The sequence below is a fragment of the Marmota marmota genome, unplaced genomic scaffold (assembly GCF_001458135.2).
Source record: "Marmota marmota marmota unplaced genomic scaffold, marMar, whole genome shotgun sequence".
Taxonomy (NCBI): domain Eukaryota; kingdom Metazoa; phylum Chordata; class Mammalia; order Rodentia; family Sciuridae; genus Marmota; species Marmota marmota.
In genome coordinates this window covers 987876-1004863 of record NW_026000327.1, presented here as the reverse complement: position 1 = coordinate 1004863, position 16988 = coordinate 987876, and the positions used below count along the sequence as shown (strand labels likewise).

Below are 16988 nucleotides of genomic sequence, written 5' to 3'. Positions count from 1 at the left end.
GACTGAGGGGGCAGGGCAAGCGCTAGATGGCTGTGTGCACAGGTGGGTGGTGTGGGTAAGGGGGAGGTGCAGTTAGTGGGAGCCTGGGGTGCTTCAGTCCCCAAGGAGGGATCCAGGGCAAGGGGGGGGTGAGGACTGCAGAGAGCTCCCTTTTACCCATGGATTTTGAGTCATTTACATTTCCCATTATTTCTGGGTGCTTTGAACATCCCCCCCCCCCAGGGCTGGGGAAGGAGCGCTCTAGGTGGCTTTTAGAACTCATAAGAACATGGAGCCGGGAGAGGGGGGGAGAGGGTGTTTTTTGCCCGATAGGTGGTAATCTCGGTTGGTTGATGTTATGCCTATAAACTTTCCATTTCTTGCTAGCAGAGCTGTTGTGCTGTCCTTGGGAATCGGATGCCGTAAGCGTCCTCATTTTTAAGAGGACATCTGGGCCTGTAACATTCCCGGGGGGCCTTCTGAGATACTTGGAGGAGCTCCGAGTTCAGGCTGACCACCTTGGGAAGCCCCAGCAGGTCCTGTTTCAGGAACCCTCTGTGGACATGAGCTTTAGCATTGGAATCTGTGTCCAAGCCCAAAATGGGAACCCCTTTCCCGGGAAGCTTGGATTGTATTTGTTCTTACATTTGTTAACTCATTCTTGCTCCATCCTGGAAATCTGAGCCTTAACTGATCTTTTTTTTTTTTTTCCCCCCCCTGTTACTGGGAGGAGAGCAAAATTGTAATTCTATGACTTGTACATGAAGAATTAAACTGGAAAGGAATTATATACAAATACTTCTTTTGGTGTTGGACCTCGTGCTAGGAAGCTATGAATCCAGCCCCCATTTTTTTTTTTAAACTCTGTAAGGGCCGAAGGGTCTGGAACCTCTTTCTGTCTTTTGTATCCAGGAAGTAGAGAAGCATTTCTCTGCGCCTCCTGCACCTCCACTGGAGCCTAGCAGACAGCGTGATGGAGCATGTATGAGTCTCACCACAGCTGTGATAACAAAGCGCCAAAGCTGAGGGGTCTTCAGCAACTGAATTATCATCTCCCAGTCGTGGAGGCTGCAGCTCCGGGGTGGAGGTGTGGGCCTGGGCTTGCAGATGCTGTCTTCTTCCTTCACGGGGTTGTCCCTCTGTTATCTCACTTCCTTACAAGGACCCCAGTCCTGTGGGGTAAGGCCACCTGGGGACCTCATCGCACCTCTGTCACCTCTGAAGACCAATCTGCACACACAATCACCCCCTGAGGTCCTAGGCTTCGGACTTCAGTTTTGTGGGGAGGCAGTTTAATTGGTCACAAAGGAGAGGTCCCAACAGGCGAATCCCCGGAGACAGACTAGATGAGCAGTTGCTGGGACTGGGGATTGTGGACTGACTGCCGAGGGCCCGGGTTTCTTTGGAAAATGTTTTGGAACGAGTGGTCATACAACTCTGAGAATGTACCCCCTGCCCCCGCAAAACCCAGAAACCCATCCCTGAAGAGTGGGAAGAGGTGGACTTCCTGGCAGGTTACATAAGGCTGTTATAAACCTCAATGAGTGTCGTAAACCTCAAAGGATGCTGTTCTAAAGAATAACACAGCCACGCGGGAGGGAGCAAGGTCAGAAGTGGGGAGTTGGATATGGAGGATCCTGATGCACTCATCCTAATGCTCCCACTTGGGACAGCCACCTTGGTGTAGGGAGGGAGGGAGTGGCTTCCTCTCTAAGGCCACAGTCAGTTCTTGAACACTTCTGCTAGTTCTTAGCTGTGTCCTGATAAGGTTCTGTTCCGCAGGACTGCCGGATCTCCCGCTGGTAGGGAGGTGATTGGAAAACTTCCTCCTTGGGAAGCCGCGGTTTCCGCCTGGGTGACTCCCCCAGCGGGAGGAAGGCCCGCTTCCCTTTGTCGGGTGCTGAGAAAAGGCTCCTTCCAAGCGCTTTTTGGCTTCCTTGGGACACTGAGGAGCAGGGTGGTTTGCTGGGCCTGGCAGCTCAGGGACAGGCAGGTGAGGAGGGGCTGCTGGCCGGCCGTAGGGGTGCTGCATGTTCATGTGTCCCTGCTTGGCCATCCGTCCCTCTAGGACTCTCCAGAAAGATGTGGGGATGACAAATGGGAGATGGCCCTTTTTGTCCCTTTCACCTTGACTACAGTAAGGATTACGAGAATCGGCCTCACGGAAATTCGGCTTGTTTGATGCTCCTGTAATCTGAATTTTTTATCATGTATTTATCTTAGCAACGTGCACCTGTTACTCGTCCACGTGGTATCATCGTGGAGTCCTGCCTTTCTGTACTTTCCATGGATAGAATAAGATGGCTTCAGAGCCAGATCATATTCTGTGTGGCTTACTTGCTGGATTCACTCATTCAGGGCTTTTCTGGACTTTTTGTTGTGAAATGACTAATTCAGGTGTGATTCACATACCTGGCATTTATTTTTAATATCCTAATTCAGTTGTTTTTAATATCCTAATTTTGGAGCGGGGGTGCTTGGGAGTGACCCCAGGGCCTTCTGCCTGCTAAGTGCCGGCTCTGCCACTGAGTTTACACCTCTGTCTCCAGCCTGATATTTTATAAAATGGGCGCACAGGGTTGGGTCTTTTCTTTGTCTTCATTTTCCCTTCAGCAGATACAGCATTGGGGCAGAGGCAGCTGTTTTTAGTGTCTCGTGTATTTTCCTTAACAGCACTTTCTTGGAGCAGTTTTTTGTAAAAATCGGGTTAAAAATCACTGATACACTCTGCCCTCTGCACACGTGTCCAAGTGTCCAGCATGATGAACTGTGTGCATTGTTGTCCAGCAGACTTCTAGAACGTCCTCATCCTGCAGGACTGAAACTGTCCACTGAGCTGCCCTCCCTGTTGCCTCCTCCCCCATCCCTTGGCCACCTTGCTCCTGCTGTCTGCCTCCTGCAAGCAGAGTCTTTTCAAAAGCTGCTTCAGGGTAAAGTGGGCGCCAGGTATTTCCACTGCTCCCTTCTTAAAAGGCCAGACACGTGAGCTTCCATCTTCTCAGTTTGGTCTTTCTGTAAACCCAGGCTTCCAGAAACCATCCCACTTGAATTCTTCCCTTCCTCCAAGGAAAGCTGGAAACCCCTGGTTGCCTTGAAGGAACCTTGAAGGTGGGGGGCGGGTACCCAATGCAAATGGCCGTGTTCTGTGAGCTGTGCATGTGTGAGCCGTGCTGTTTCAGGAGATGGAAAAGAACCTTCCACTCCTGCCTTGGGAAAGGAAGCCATCCTGCACAGATGTAGCTAGCTCTGCTTCCAGAGGGAAGGAAGTGGAGGTGAAGGGGGTGTGTGTAACTGGCATCTTTGCCTGCAGAAATTCTAACTGGAAAGAAGTCTTGATTCCACCTCCTGCTCTAACCCTGCACACCTGATAATTATGGCCTTCTGCGTGAATAAACACACACCCGGGTGTGGGAGACCACACAAAGACGTGATGATCCGCTCTACCCGGGAACTATTTCTGGTTTTGTGAAAATACTCGTGCACTCTTTAATTATGCCCAAAGGACAGACCCTAGCTTTGATTGCTTGTCAGAATTCTTAAAGGGGGGGGGGGCGTGCTTTGTACTGGACTTGTTTGCATATAAACATCCTGGTGTTTAAAGCTTAGTACCTCTGCTGCCTCTCCTCCTGGATGGCTGTGGAAAGAAGGCAGAGGGAATTTATCTTTTCGTGGAATGTATGGGCTTATCTGGATCCAAGTGCCATGGTACATGTCATATTTAAGAAATGAACAAGAGTTTTCATGAAGCTTGGTGAAACTAGGGGGTGTGGGGTGGATGAGTTAAGGGCATGTGATGTATTCCCCTGGCCATTTCCTAAGGATTCACTCTTTATAATAGAATGGTTTGAAATTGCTCAGCCCAAACTGACTCTCACTAGCTTTAGCAGGTGGATCCTCCCAAGATGACATACTTACTGATTTTTTTAATATACTGTGACCTCTTGAAGCCAGTAGCAACAGGTGGTCTTCTATTCTGTGGTAATGCAAGTACAAATCCGTTGTTTTAAGTACCTTAAGAACTACTGTATTTCAGTAATCATTATAGGACTATCACATAAACCAGCAAATTTAAGTGTATTGGAGAATTCTTGTTTGGCCACGCATGGGAATTGAGCACTTTTATCACGCAATATCGGTGTGAAATGAGTTCTGTGCACAGGTGATAATTGCCAGGGAGCGTTCAGCCTCCTTCGCCATAAAATCGAAGCGGAGCTATTTCTAATAAGACTGAGACACAGGAAACCCTTGAAATGGGCTGCCGCAGGCCATCGTCATGCCTGTGTCTAACCCTCACCAGAAAGGGACCAGGCCTGCTGGAGGGAAATGACGGAGGTCAAAGACTGCTAACTGAATTTTCACAAACTGGGATGACGTTTTCCTCTTCTGGATCAAGGCGGAGGCTTTAATTTCTCTTCTGGTGGCAGGACAAGACATGCAGGTATAAAGTCTTTTGACCAAAGGGTTCCTCCTATTTTGACTGTTCTTAGAAGGGTTTTGAGGCTCTACGTCACTGATCTTTCTTTTTCAGTCTTGAAGCAGTTACTGAAGGGCAGTCTCTGATCATCGGCAGTCACTGGCAACGTGGTGCCCTTGTTCCGCTGTCCTGAGTGCTTATTTTGAGCAAAGCACAGGGTGGGTGGGGGCGTTCAGGGGATGCTGTGGGGAGGCTAAGGGGTCTTGGTCCTTACCTTCGAGACATCTGCAATCTTAAGTAGTCTGCATGTTAGGGGTGACAGTGCCTTGGTATTCTTGTTTGGGCATATGGGAGAATCAGCTATTACAGGTAGGCTGTTGTTTTTGTTACCTTGTGGCCAAATACGGGTACCATTGAATTTGCCATCTTCAGTTTCCTCCTCCCTTGCCTGGGGCTTGGTACATGTTAGGCTTGGCTCCACCACCAAGCCACCCTCTAGTCCCCACCTAACATTTCTAACAGTATTGTTTGGTGTAAAGTACATTCATAACCCAGTATCCACTGCCACCATCCCTCTCGGCCATCCCTATCAAAGGGCTCCATGAAGCATTAACTCTATGTTCCAGTCCCCAGCCCCTGACCTCTACCATTGTCCTTCCTGTCTCTGTGATCTAGACTCTTCTGGAGATCTCATCCAAGTGGAATCTGACAACATTTGTACTGTGTGTTGGTAGAGAGCACGTTTCGTTCACCTATCCAACTTCCCCCGGGGACCCGACTTTATGGACACCTCTTGGCTGTCAGGAGCGAATGCTGCTGCTGTGGATGTGGGGGGCCGATCCCTCATGACGAGTGCAAGTTAGTTCACAGAGTCTGTGCAGCTCGGAGTACCAGCCTGCTGAGCTGGTCCATGGCTGCTAGGACGGCAAGCAGTCTTGAGCTCGGTGGGCCCGAGCAGGGGCATGGGTGTGAACCACGGTGGTCTGACGGAGACCTCTCGAGGTAGAGGTGGGGTTCCGAAGAAGGATTTCGGAGGCGAAGGCTTCTGGAGCCAGTTGATCCAAGTAGGGCCTTTTGGAGTGGGTGGGCGCTTCTGAGACCAGGATTTTGGCCACTGCGTCCCATGGCGGTTGCGGCCTCTAGCAGTGCGTGAACTCTCACCTCTGCTTAGAGGTTCAGTTGGGAAGTTTTAAATGGCCATTATGGGGCCTGGAAATGAGATTGCATCTGCTTTGGCCCCCCCACCTCCACCCCGCCCAGAGGCTCAGGTTTTCCCCTCTCCCACCTTTAACATTTTTTTTTTTTTTAGGTGTAGTTGGACACACAATGCCTTTATTATTTTTATGTGGTGCTGAGGATTGAACCCAGGGCCTCGCATGTGCTAGACGAGCGCTCTACCGCTGAGCCATGACCCCAGCCCTCTTTTTTTTTTTTTTTTTTCCCCCTTTAATGATTTCAGCCTGGTTTGTTGCTAACTTCAGGAACCACTGGTCACATTTTGCCTTGGGTCACTGGCCTGTGCTTACACAGACCCTCCCAGTGCTGACTCTGGATGTCACTTTACCAAAGGTGGACTTGGTTATAGGGACTCCTTTATGCCCCAGTGCTTGTCACATGCCTGTGATGGTCCTTGGACGTCAAGGCTGCCCAACCAGCCGGCCGCCTTTTGCTGAAGGCTGGAGGGAAGGTACTTGAGCTACCTCGTCTCTGGTGGCCTCTTTGCGAGCCGCCTGGCCCCTTGTGCTTCCTCCCTGGAAAGCCATCTCCTGGAGGGTACAGGAAGCGCCAGCCATCTCAGTTTCCTGGGTGACGTTCTTATTTTTCATTGTTTGCGGGGTGTCACGTGTCCAGAGCCCCAGCATGTCCGTCTGACGTGCTCCAGAGGCTGTGTGTTTGGCCTTTGGTGGGTGAAGGCAGCCGGGGAGAGGTGCCGTGACGTGTGGCAAAGGGCATGGCACCTTCCGGGGAGAAGCTGGCCGGCTGCCCCAGCCCTGGGCAGGGGATAAGGAACAGATGGAGGACTGGTCATCCCCGCCGGCAAAGCTGCCGAGATCATGGTACTCGGCAAAGAGAGGGCTGAGAAGTGGCAGGTGGAGGTGGAGAGCTAGGGGGACAGAAGGGAATGACAATTTGGATTTCTGCCTCCTGTGCGAATCTTCTGGTGGCCGAGATGAGGAATGTGGTAGATTATGCACTGGGGTGACAAGGGACAGCTGGGTACGTTATCTGCTTGGTTCTGTGTAGAGACTTTCTTGTGACCTTCATGTCAATGTCGTGGTTCCACGAAGGTCATGGGCAGGCCAGGCGTTGCATTGGTCTGGGAGTGACGAGGGTCGGGGTGGATTGCGCCTCCACCTGGAATAGGGGTGGCAGCTGGGTAGGCTCCCCTCTTTCTGCCTTGGTTTTGGAATCGGAATGGAGTCGACCGTGTCCACTTGGTATAGTTGTTCAGTGGGCTCTCGAGAGATGGCGTATTGGAGATCTTGGTGCTTGGCATACTAACTTGGAAAGATTAGTGTCCGTTATAAGTTTGGGGTACTCTGTGATGGTCCCTACTCACCTTTTCTCCTCTTGCTAAGTTCTACTTGTTTTCTAAAAGTTGGCTCGGATCACCTTCAGTTGAACAGGGGAAAGACCAGATTATTGAATCTTCCCACCCAACTCTCCTGTCCAATCCCAGGAAAGTCATGCCTCATCAATTGCACACTATCCTCGTAGATCATAGGCTGAGGCTTGGAGGCAGAATGACCCAGAGGGCTCAGAAATGTGCCAGGGGACATTTGGCTCTGGAGAGGGCCTTAGAAGACATCCTTAGTGGCAGATGAAGCAGAATATCTAGATGATACCCAGAACGTACACAGAATGACCTGTGTACACAACAGGTGGTAGTTAGTTACAGTGTAGGAAGAGTTTGTCACAATAAGGAAGATAGTTTAAGATGAGGTCAGGGGAACTTTCCTCCCCCTCGCTGGAGGTAACAGTAACTAATCTTCAGTACCTCATTCCCATTGGTAACACTTATTGAGCACTTACTGTTTGCCAGCCAGGATTCATGTCCTAAAGGTCTAATATATTGGGTGGGCTACCAAGACAAAGCGGCAGCGGTGGTGTGCGAGTTCACAGAAACTGTATGCTAGCTGCATGGAAGGCGGTGTGTGGGAGCCCGGGTTGTTACAGTCAGAGCCAGACAGGCAGCCTGGGCTTTCCCATGCCTTCGACTGTGTTGGACTTTGCGTTTTGTCCTGGAAAGACCAAGGTGGCTGCAGGTGAGCCCAGGAGAAACTGTCCTAGAAGGGCCTGCCTCTCACTGGGGCTCCTTGGTTGGAGATGGACTGCCCCTCTCCCCCGTGCTTTCTTTCCTGTTTGTAAAGTTGGCCATTTTACAAGGGCAAGTTAAACGGAAAACTTCAGGCTTCTTTGCAGAAGGCTGGAGCAGCAGGAAGAGACGCACACCCCAGGCGGTAGTTGATCTTCCCTTCAAATGTGTGCCAATTTGGGGATAGCAAAATGTTTTATGTTCACACTTGACAAAAGGCTTAAGTCTTTTATCACAGACACGTCTAAATTCAGTGGTTTAGTCAGGATATTTTCCCATATTTTTAAATAAGATACTTATGTACTCACTAATGCTTTGGGTGTTCTTTGGAAAACCCTCTGATTTAGCAGGGAATCTTAGTGTGAGTTGTTCCAACATCCTGCATTGTTTATGAATCCCCCTCTTATTGTCTTTTAAAGGGTGTGAAATGCATTTTCTGTCCATGTAATCAAGTAAGAACGCAGCGTTAATTTCTCTGTTTCTAACTCTGTCTCGTTTCTAATTGGAAAATTAAAAGCAGAATGTACTTTTTGTCCAAGGCGTGTTAAGTAATAAACAACTAAAGGGAGAATTTCGGTCACCAGGGGAAAGGAGGAGTCTGAGAATCAAACAAGACAGAAACATAACCCACCAAAACAAAAGTACAAATGCTGTTTGGAATCTAATTATAATTAACTCTACTAATTCAATACTGCAGAAACAAATGATCACAAAATGTGCTGGCGGGGGTTTGTAATTCGATACATGTTGAGAGGCTTAGGTGGGAAAGTGAGGACCTTGGGCTCCTGCTGCCAAGACTTGCTTGGGTCCCTTCAGTTCTGTGCCCCCAGTGAAGGGACGCGGCGGCTGCCTTGCTGGGTGGATGGAGTGTGTGGACCAGAACGTGGCTAGTTGTCCAAGGAGAAAGCCGTAAAAGACACGGGAGCAGATTCAGATGGAGGTGAAGCATTTCTCTTGGGTGAGTTGATTCTCAGGGTTGGGTCTTCCTGTTAGGTTGAACATGCTCATTTTTATTTAAACTCCATTACAGATTGTAGTGACAAGGAAAAACCTCATTGTCCCTCTTCATTGCAGGTTGCAGAGTTAAGTGCTACTGATACTGATTTGTATGTTTTCACAGAGGTATCACCTGAACTGTCAGTGTGGTGTGCGTTTCTGAAGGCACCTGGGAGGTGCTCTACCAACTGAGCTATATCTCCAGCCTCACCTTGAATCATAACTTCTTTAAGAAGTTGAGAGCTATCACAAGCATCACGGGCTGGGAAAATGATACTATTGGATTCATTGTCTGATACATCCCTATCTTTCTTTCCTTTTTCTGAAAAAACTAAAAACCTGAGCCGGCGGCAATGGTGCACCCCTGGGGTCCCAGCTACTCGGGAGGCCGAGACAGGAGGATTGCGAGTTTGAGGCCAGCCTGAGTAACTTAGTCTCTATTGATGTTTATTGAAAATCCTGATGTTTAAGTGCATGAACTGGTAGTTTAAGGTCCCCACCAGCCTGGTTTGGTCATTGGTGTTACACTGGTGGTCCCGACTTGTTCCTGGTCACTGTGTGTGAATGTTCATCCTGTTAGATTTTGGGAAATGGCGGTTTTATTTGGTTAAGGATGAAAGTTGGTAGGTCACTTGATCAGAATTCCAAACGAGCATTTTCCTTGGACTGATGTCTGGTGCTCACCATCTCCGCCCGGGTTTCTCTTCCCACCCTTGTGCAGTTGTGTCACCGTATGCTGTCTGGCACGTCCCCCTCCTGGCCTGATGTGGGGTCATTTGTCTTCAAAGTGCTCCTAGACGTCATTTCTGTAGCAGTGCAGCCTCCAAGAGCACGACTGTAGGAGGGGAGACTTGGGACCGTGTAGATACAGCCTACACACCCAGAAGGAACCTCTTCTGTTAGAGCATGCGACTTGGGGTTGCAGGAGATAGGTTATAACTGATGGCTGTGTCCAGTTTGACTTGTACACTTGCTGTCATCAAGAGCTTCTGGATGCTTTGCTTAGATGCTAGAGGTCTGTACCAGGGTGCATTCTGTCTGTCCTCAGCTCTTGGTTAAGGCAGAAAAGGAAAGGGAATCTGTTGGAAGAACTGGGATGCTGTTGGAGATTGCCCTGGGTGGTGGAAACCTGATAAATATTGGCCGGTTGAGGCTTGTGTTAGACTGTGCTGGAATTGTGACGGGGTTTTTCCTTAACAAATAGTTGTTGCTTAGAAGGGCCCTGAGTCTCGAGGATTTCATGAGGGGGAGTCCTTGGAAGCTGCTGCTTACTGACAGTCCCTACTCCAGCATGGTGGAAGCCCTGATGTTCAGTCCCCGCCACTGCAGAAGGGAAGGAGCCTCCTGGCGGGAGCCACTGTCAGACCAAATGTTTGCAAATGCCTTCCTCCCGCTCTGTGAGCGTCCCTGTCTCGACACCAGCAGGACAGGTGTTATCCCTCTTGGCCAGTGGGTGAGTGCATCTCGGAGTGAGCCTATGGCCTTCCCCAGAGTTGCAAGGGGTGCAGTCAGCAATGACATGAGATGAATCCCAATTGTCTTGAGACTCTGGCTGAACATGCCAGCTAGTCACCTTCATGGCATCCCTGGGCTTGACTTTGACTCTGGATGTGCACGTGAGTGTCTGTTATGAGAGGAAGGAATGGGACATTGGCTCGCCAGGAGTCGGCCACCAAGACCTTATTTAAGCCCTGTGTGTCCCACTTTCAAGAGTGGTGGGTAACGTCGAACTCAAAAGAGGTGTTTTTCTGTCCTCTTCCTCTTGAGTTTTCTCTTGCTGATTTGCATACTGGGGGGGACATCTGAGCCCATGTGGTTGATTGACAGCAGACTGAGGGAGGGCTGAAGGAAAGCAACCCTTGCCGTGTGGTCTTGCATGCCCCTGGTGTGTGGGTAACCCTCCATGTGTACCTCGCAGGAAGATCAATCGAGCCGATTCAGTTGCTCGCTCATTTGTCATGGAGTTGAACCAGCAGCCAAATGTAGATTGTCCCTAGTTGGATCCGGGTTCTAATCTTAGATCATGAGCCGTGTTTGAGGTCGTCTTGGTCTCCTAGGCTCTAGAGAAGTCCTCTAGCTCTCGACCCTGGTGTGCTGATTTTTGCATCCGTCCTGAGGTGGACCACACGTGGATTCCTCTTGGGTCGCTCAGGAGTTTCTATTGATCTCTCGATGAAGGCGGGCGGGTCTATGGGATGGCGTCCTCTGGGAAGTCCTGTTGTCCGTGATGAGGGCTGCTCCGTGGAAGGGTGCTTTGAGCTATGTGAACATCTTGTTCCGCTCTTTGCATTCCGTGGCTTTGGCATCCGCCAATTATCTTGCCACCTCATGCTGAATCTCGCCACGTCTGTCCGTCCACTGAGGGCTAGTCCAGGGCCGCCATCACGCCTCGGTGGCAGTTGGGGTATTTTAACAGAGACCAGGTGGCCCATGACTCCAGAAGTGCTTAACCAGCCAGCCGACTCCTGATGCACAAGAGCTTTGGTCACACAGTGATGTTTCTAATTTTTCTACCCATTTTGCATTTATTAGTGGGTAATTTTTAAAAGAACTTGGTTTTCCTTTTTTGGAAAAGCCATTTTTTAAAACAAAATGTTGCAATCTATCACTGTCAATTTTTTTTTTTTTGCCGGGGGAGGTGCGGGCAGGGATGAGGATACTGGGGGTTGAACCTAGTGGCACTTTACCAATGAGCTATATCCCCAACCCTTTTATTGAATTTTTTTTTTTAAGACAGGGTCTCACTACATTGCTTAGGGCCTCTGAAAGTTGCTAAGGCTGGCCTCAAACTTGGGATCCTCCTGCTTCAGCCTCCTGAGTAGCTGGGATTACAGGTGTGCACCCCCACGCCTTTTCCTTTACATGAATTCATTGTGTTAAATTTATCCAGCCCTTTCAGGTTGGGTCCTGAATTCTTTCCTCATGTTCGTCCAAGTTCCTTTAAGCATGTGTTTCCTCTCTGGGACAGGAGGACGTTCCAGGTGTCCAGTGTGAATTCCCTGCGCCTCACCTGGGATCCACTCTGTCTGAAGAGCCCCAGAGGGTGATGTTTAGAAGCCAGAAACTGGAATCTGGGTGTGCTCATTGATGTTGAGGTGGCATTGCCTCCAGGATCATGCGGAGGAGAGACCTGGGAGACGGAGTTGTTTAGTGGTGTGACTTCATGTCCAGTAGCTCCAAAGGTCTTCAGGTACCTTCCTCTTTTCCATCCAGCATCTCTTCAGCAGTAGGAACTTCTTAGAGCAACAGTGTAGTGACACATTGTTCTCTCCCATAATACACGCAAAATAACTTGTCTTGGAAATGACTGCATTAGTGAGGGTGTACAGTTGATGTCCAGAGGTACTCGCTTTCGTTTTTATTTCTGAGGTCTGTGCTATCGATCTGATAGACATATAGATCAAATTGTTTTCATACAGGATTTTAAGATATACGTGTTTTCTTTCCTGAATTAGGTGCAGTTTGGAGTATATCTAAAAAACAGTTTCTGTAATCCCGAAGTCCCCACACAGTAGTAACAGGTGTCGTGAGGTGGCCTATCTGTCTTTATCCCTCCTCCTACCCCACTTGCATTCATCTCTTCACTTCCTCTTCATTCCTTTTTTTGCTTTTCTGTGTTCTTTTTGCATTGTTTAACTGTTTTTTAAAGCTCCCTCAGAGGTCTGTTGGCAATTCTAAACATGTGTACCAGCAAAAAGGTCATCTTATGAAGTAGGCTTTTGTGACTGCCTAAACTACCTGAGAAAAACAACTTGGAGGAGGAAAGATTTACTTGGGCTGATTTCAGAGGTTCAGTTCACAGTTGGGTGGCCCCCTAGCTCTAGGGCCAAGGTGAGGCAGAATAACATGGCGGAAGGGTATGAAAAGGGGGGTGTGGCAGGCAGGTCACTTGGGAAAAGGGTGCACCCCAGTGACCTGCCTGCTTCCTCCGATTACCTCCCAATAATCCGTTCACCATCAGTGGATTAATCCATTGATGTCTTCTGGGGGTGGGTCCTTCCGCCTGTGCACCCCCCCTCCGCACAGGGATCTGCAGTCAGAGCTGCCGGGCCAAACTGGGTCCCCTACCTGCTTTTAGGTGGACTTCAAGGGAAGAATACTTTTGATACTTTTTAATAACGGGGGAAGACTGTCATGACAGACGAAAATGGTGGGCAATTCAACTTGGAGTGTTTTGAATGCTGTCAGTAGAAATCTGGGGAAGTTCTTCTCTGTCCTCTTTGCACAAGGGTGTCGACCTTGTTCTTGCTGTATGGGATGTTTTTGGTGCCTCCGCTCGACATGCAGTGGGGTCAAGGGATGGGGATCCCACATGGCTTGAACAGTTCACATCTGGACTTAGTAACAGGAGCGGTTCATTCGCTTTCAGACATGGGGAAAAGGAGCGGTGTTGAGTACCCGTTCCCCTCTGTGCAGGTCCTAAAGGCAGCCTGCAGGACCTCCTTTCATAATAGTCACCCTTGAACCAGAGAGGAAGACCGGAGGTGGTGGGGTGCCAGGGAGGGTGGCCCCAGATCAAAGGGCGTCTGAGACACCAGGGCCACAGGTGAGGGTATGCTTTGTGCCCACCGGGAACACCCGTTTGATTTCTGAGAGCCCCTGTACTTCTGAACTGAGCCGTTTTCAGAAGTTGCTTTGCGCGTGGCATCCCAGAAATAGCCTCGTGTGATTCTGCAGCCCGGCTCTGAGCCACCATCCAGGTTGGGTGGGGGTTGGGGAGAGTCCACCAAAGGGTGAGAATCCCTCTTGGAGTCGTAGTTAGTAGGATAAAACGAGAGCTTTGATGCGGACCCTGTTTTCAGCAGTCTGTTTGATTCTCTGTCCACAAGCTAAAAGAAAACAATCGGCCATTCAAAAGAAATATTTATGGAACCTACAAAGAATCTCAGCTGTCCAAGGAAAAGACGGGCAGGTCCGTCTCCCTGTTCCCTCCCTGATTGCTGCCTTGGGTTGAAAAGCTAGTGACAGAAAGCGATTTCCACATCGGCTAGACTCTTGAGATCCTCTTGGTAAAAGAGTTTTTTCTTTTTGCATGAAAAAATGACGTCTGCAAATCTCCCTTGGTGTACGGGGTTACATCTTGGTCATTTCAGTACAATGTAGAAACACACAGGTGTGATGGGAGACCGTTGCATTTTTGTTTTTTGGGGGTACTGGGGATTTAATTCAGGGACAGTCACTGAGCCATGTCCCCAGCCCTACTTTGTATTTAGAGACGGGGCCTCACTGAGTTGCTTAGGGCCTTGCTTTTGCTGAGGCTGGCTTTGAATTTGGAATCCTCCTGCCCCAGCCTCCCAACCTGTTGGGATTCAGGCGTGTGCCACCATGCCTGGCTAGACTTGCATTTTTAAGTATCTTCCAAGGAAGATACTTAAAAATGGGATTCATCACAATCTGGGGAGGTGGACCATTCCAGTGCCAGGGTGGACATGACTGAAATAAACTGAAACTGGCCTCGCACTGCTCACTTTCAGCTGCCTCGGGCAGTGGGCAGTGTTTGGAGATATTTCGCATGTCAGAATGCAGGTGATGGCTGTGTCTAGTAGACAAAGGTCCAGGCTGCTGCTGGACACCCTTCAGTGCACAGAACAACCTTTGCCACGAAGGATGACTTAGCCTCGGGTTATGACTGGCACCAGAAATTCTAGGTCAGAGGATGTCCTGGGGCAAGTGTCAATCAACTCTCCATCACTTGGACAAAAATACCCGAGATGATCCCCTTGAAGAGAAGAGGTTTATTTGTCCTCTCGGAGGCTGCTTCTGCTTTGGGGCCTCCGGCAAGGCAGGGCCTCGGGGTGGGCACCGTGGCACAGGGAGCTCTCGCCCTCATGGCATCCTGCAGGCAGGCAGACGAGGGGCCTGGCCCCAACCCCACTTCAAGGGCTCGGCCCCCACCCCTGTGATCTAGCTTCCTCCCGCTAGGCCCCACCTCTCAGCAGTTCCAAGTGCAGCTCCCTGGGAACCAAGCCCTCAGCACATAGGCCTTTGGGGAACATTCCAGGTCCAGACTCTACTAGAGTCTCACCTTATGGAGCTTCATATTTAAAATAATATGTAGGGCACGTGCCCATGTGTACACACGTCAGCATAGACACCTGTTCTGCACACGTGAGGTAGGCAGTGCATTGGCGCAGGGAACGTTGTTTTGGGGACATTAGTGTCCCCCAAGTGTTTGCAGAGAGGACTTGTCTGCACATTTTGCCTTGGATATGAAGTTTAAGAGAAGGGTTCGTGGTGCGAACTTTCCTAAGCTCCCGAAAGCCCAGAATATAAGGACTGTAGGATGATGGATGTGAGGCACCTAAACTTGAGGAGGTCCTTGTTACAGCCGCCGTAGGAGACTGATACAGTGTGAGCCCAGGCCGGATGTTAATCACCATCAGTGCTGTGGGAGGAGGGGGTGCAGCTGGCAACGAGCAGAAGGTCAGAGCCTTGGACTTTGCCGGCTGCTTCTCCAGCTTCCTTTCTTGCCACAGGGAATGGCAGCCTCGCTCTGAGATTTATCACCCTGTGTGGTCATTCTCATGGATCTGATTCCATCCGTGTGTTTAATGCTGCAGGCATAAGCAACCATATTTGATCATCTTCTGAAGAATAGGCCTACCAAATTCCAAGTTTATTCTATTTTGGACTGAGCCATCATAATCTATTCATAGAAATTAGTTGAAATTAAGGTGTGTGTTTACATGCATCTTTTTAGCAGTGCTGGTCCTGGTGATGTGGACAAAGTGGTACAGCTGGGTAGTTTAAGGTCGTGTGTATACATGTGTATGTATGTTAAATGTTTGACCATTGTTCCTCATGTTTTGTCATGTGTTGACAGAAAATTGAATTTCTTAATCCACTTAAATTGAATTTGAAATGCACTTGGGAAACTGGGTCTTGGGGTATTTAGAATTCTTAGCTGCTTATAAGCAGATATTCTAGTGGTTTCATCTTCGGGATCCTGTTGTGACTCCAATAAAACACGTTTTATGCATTTCACTTTTCATCAGCTGAAAACCACGTTAGGTACAAATATGACTTGATTCAATAAAATTTATTGTTGGTGTCATTTGAATTAGAAAGCCATTCTGTGTGGTTCTTACCAACTTAAATTACGCTTTTGTGCTTTTGACAGTAGAGGAAATGCACATATTTAAAAGCCCCTTACATTCTGCAGCGGATGAAGAGCTTTTGCTTTTCGGGAATTTGGAAGTAATCCCCGGTGCTTTGACTGAACAATAAAACGTGGTCTCTGTTCTGTTGAACATTTGTGCACCTATCATCTCGGCCTCAAAGAGCTCACAACTTTTTTTTTTTAAACAACCTTATTGAGCTCTAATTTACATCTTAGAGTTCTCCTTTTATAGATGCACGGTTCAGTGACTTTTAGTCCATTTATGGACTTGGCTAGGCATTGACGTACTGTGATTTTTTGGACATTCTTGTCACCCCAGGGATGGTCCTGCAGGCCCTCCCTCCCCTGGTCTCCTGGCAGCCACTAACTCATTTTGTGTCTCCTGGATCTTGTGTATTTGGAAGATGTCACGTGGGGGCCCCCGCGATGCGTTTTCTTGTGTCTGGCCCCTTACACTGAGCTTCGAGCATCGGGGTTTGAGGTTAATCCCTGTTGGTGGCTCCGCCTCTGCTCAGCTTGGCTGTGCTTGTTGGGCCCTAGTCCCTTGCTGTGAAAGTGGCTCAGCCGCTACTCAGCCGGTGACCGTGGACTCCTTTCTTGCTATCATGAGGAAAGCTGCGATGGCTTTGCACGCTGTCATTTCTCTGGGTGTGTGTTCCTTGGAGTGGAACTGCTGGGTCGGGTGACAGTGTTGTGTGGGAGCTGTTTGAAGGAGGACTCGTCCTGACGCCTGTTACTTTTTCTCAGAGGCCCCCCGTGAGCTCACTGAGGGGCCCTCCTCTGTAGTGCTTCCAAAGCCCTGCCCACGAGACTCTTTGATTTTGAAGGTGTAGGCTGGGGTGTGGCTTTAGGAGTGAAGGGGAGGTTTTCAGGTTGGAGGGAGCAAGAGGACCCAGAGTGGATGACCTTGATGTGGTATGTGTGCCACAGGCAACTTGGAGCAAGATTTAAGCCAGCGCTGCTCCCCCTACACTCTCCCGTCCATGTTGAAGGGACTCTGTAGGTGACATTGGCTCACTCCGGCAATCCAGGGTGATTTGTGTTTTCATATCCGCTGATTAGCAGCCTGAATTCCACCTGAAACCCGAATTCCCCCTTGTGATGCAACCTAACGTACGGCCGGTCACTGGGGAAGGGCTGTGGCCAACTCGGTGGTGGTGGTG

At 49.4% G+C, this 16988-nt stretch overlaps 1 protein-coding gene across 3 annotated transcripts in view; it reads left to right on the top strand.

Moving 5' to 3' along the window:
- Tbl1x (transducin beta like 1 X-linked) overlaps window positions 1–16988 on the top strand; it is a 180059-nt gene that overhangs the window by 40561 nt on the left and 122510 nt on the right. For 2 of the 3 annotated variants that reach the window (XM_015505237.2, XM_048797385.1), the window contains exon 1: window positions 11628–11895. The exons of the other annotated variant lie outside the window; for it this stretch is intronic. The gene's annotated coding sequence lies outside the window, so the exon portion shown is untranslated. Of the gene's footprint in view, window positions 1–11627; window positions 11896–16988 lie in introns of those variants that run through there. 3 annotated transcript variants of the gene reach the window in all.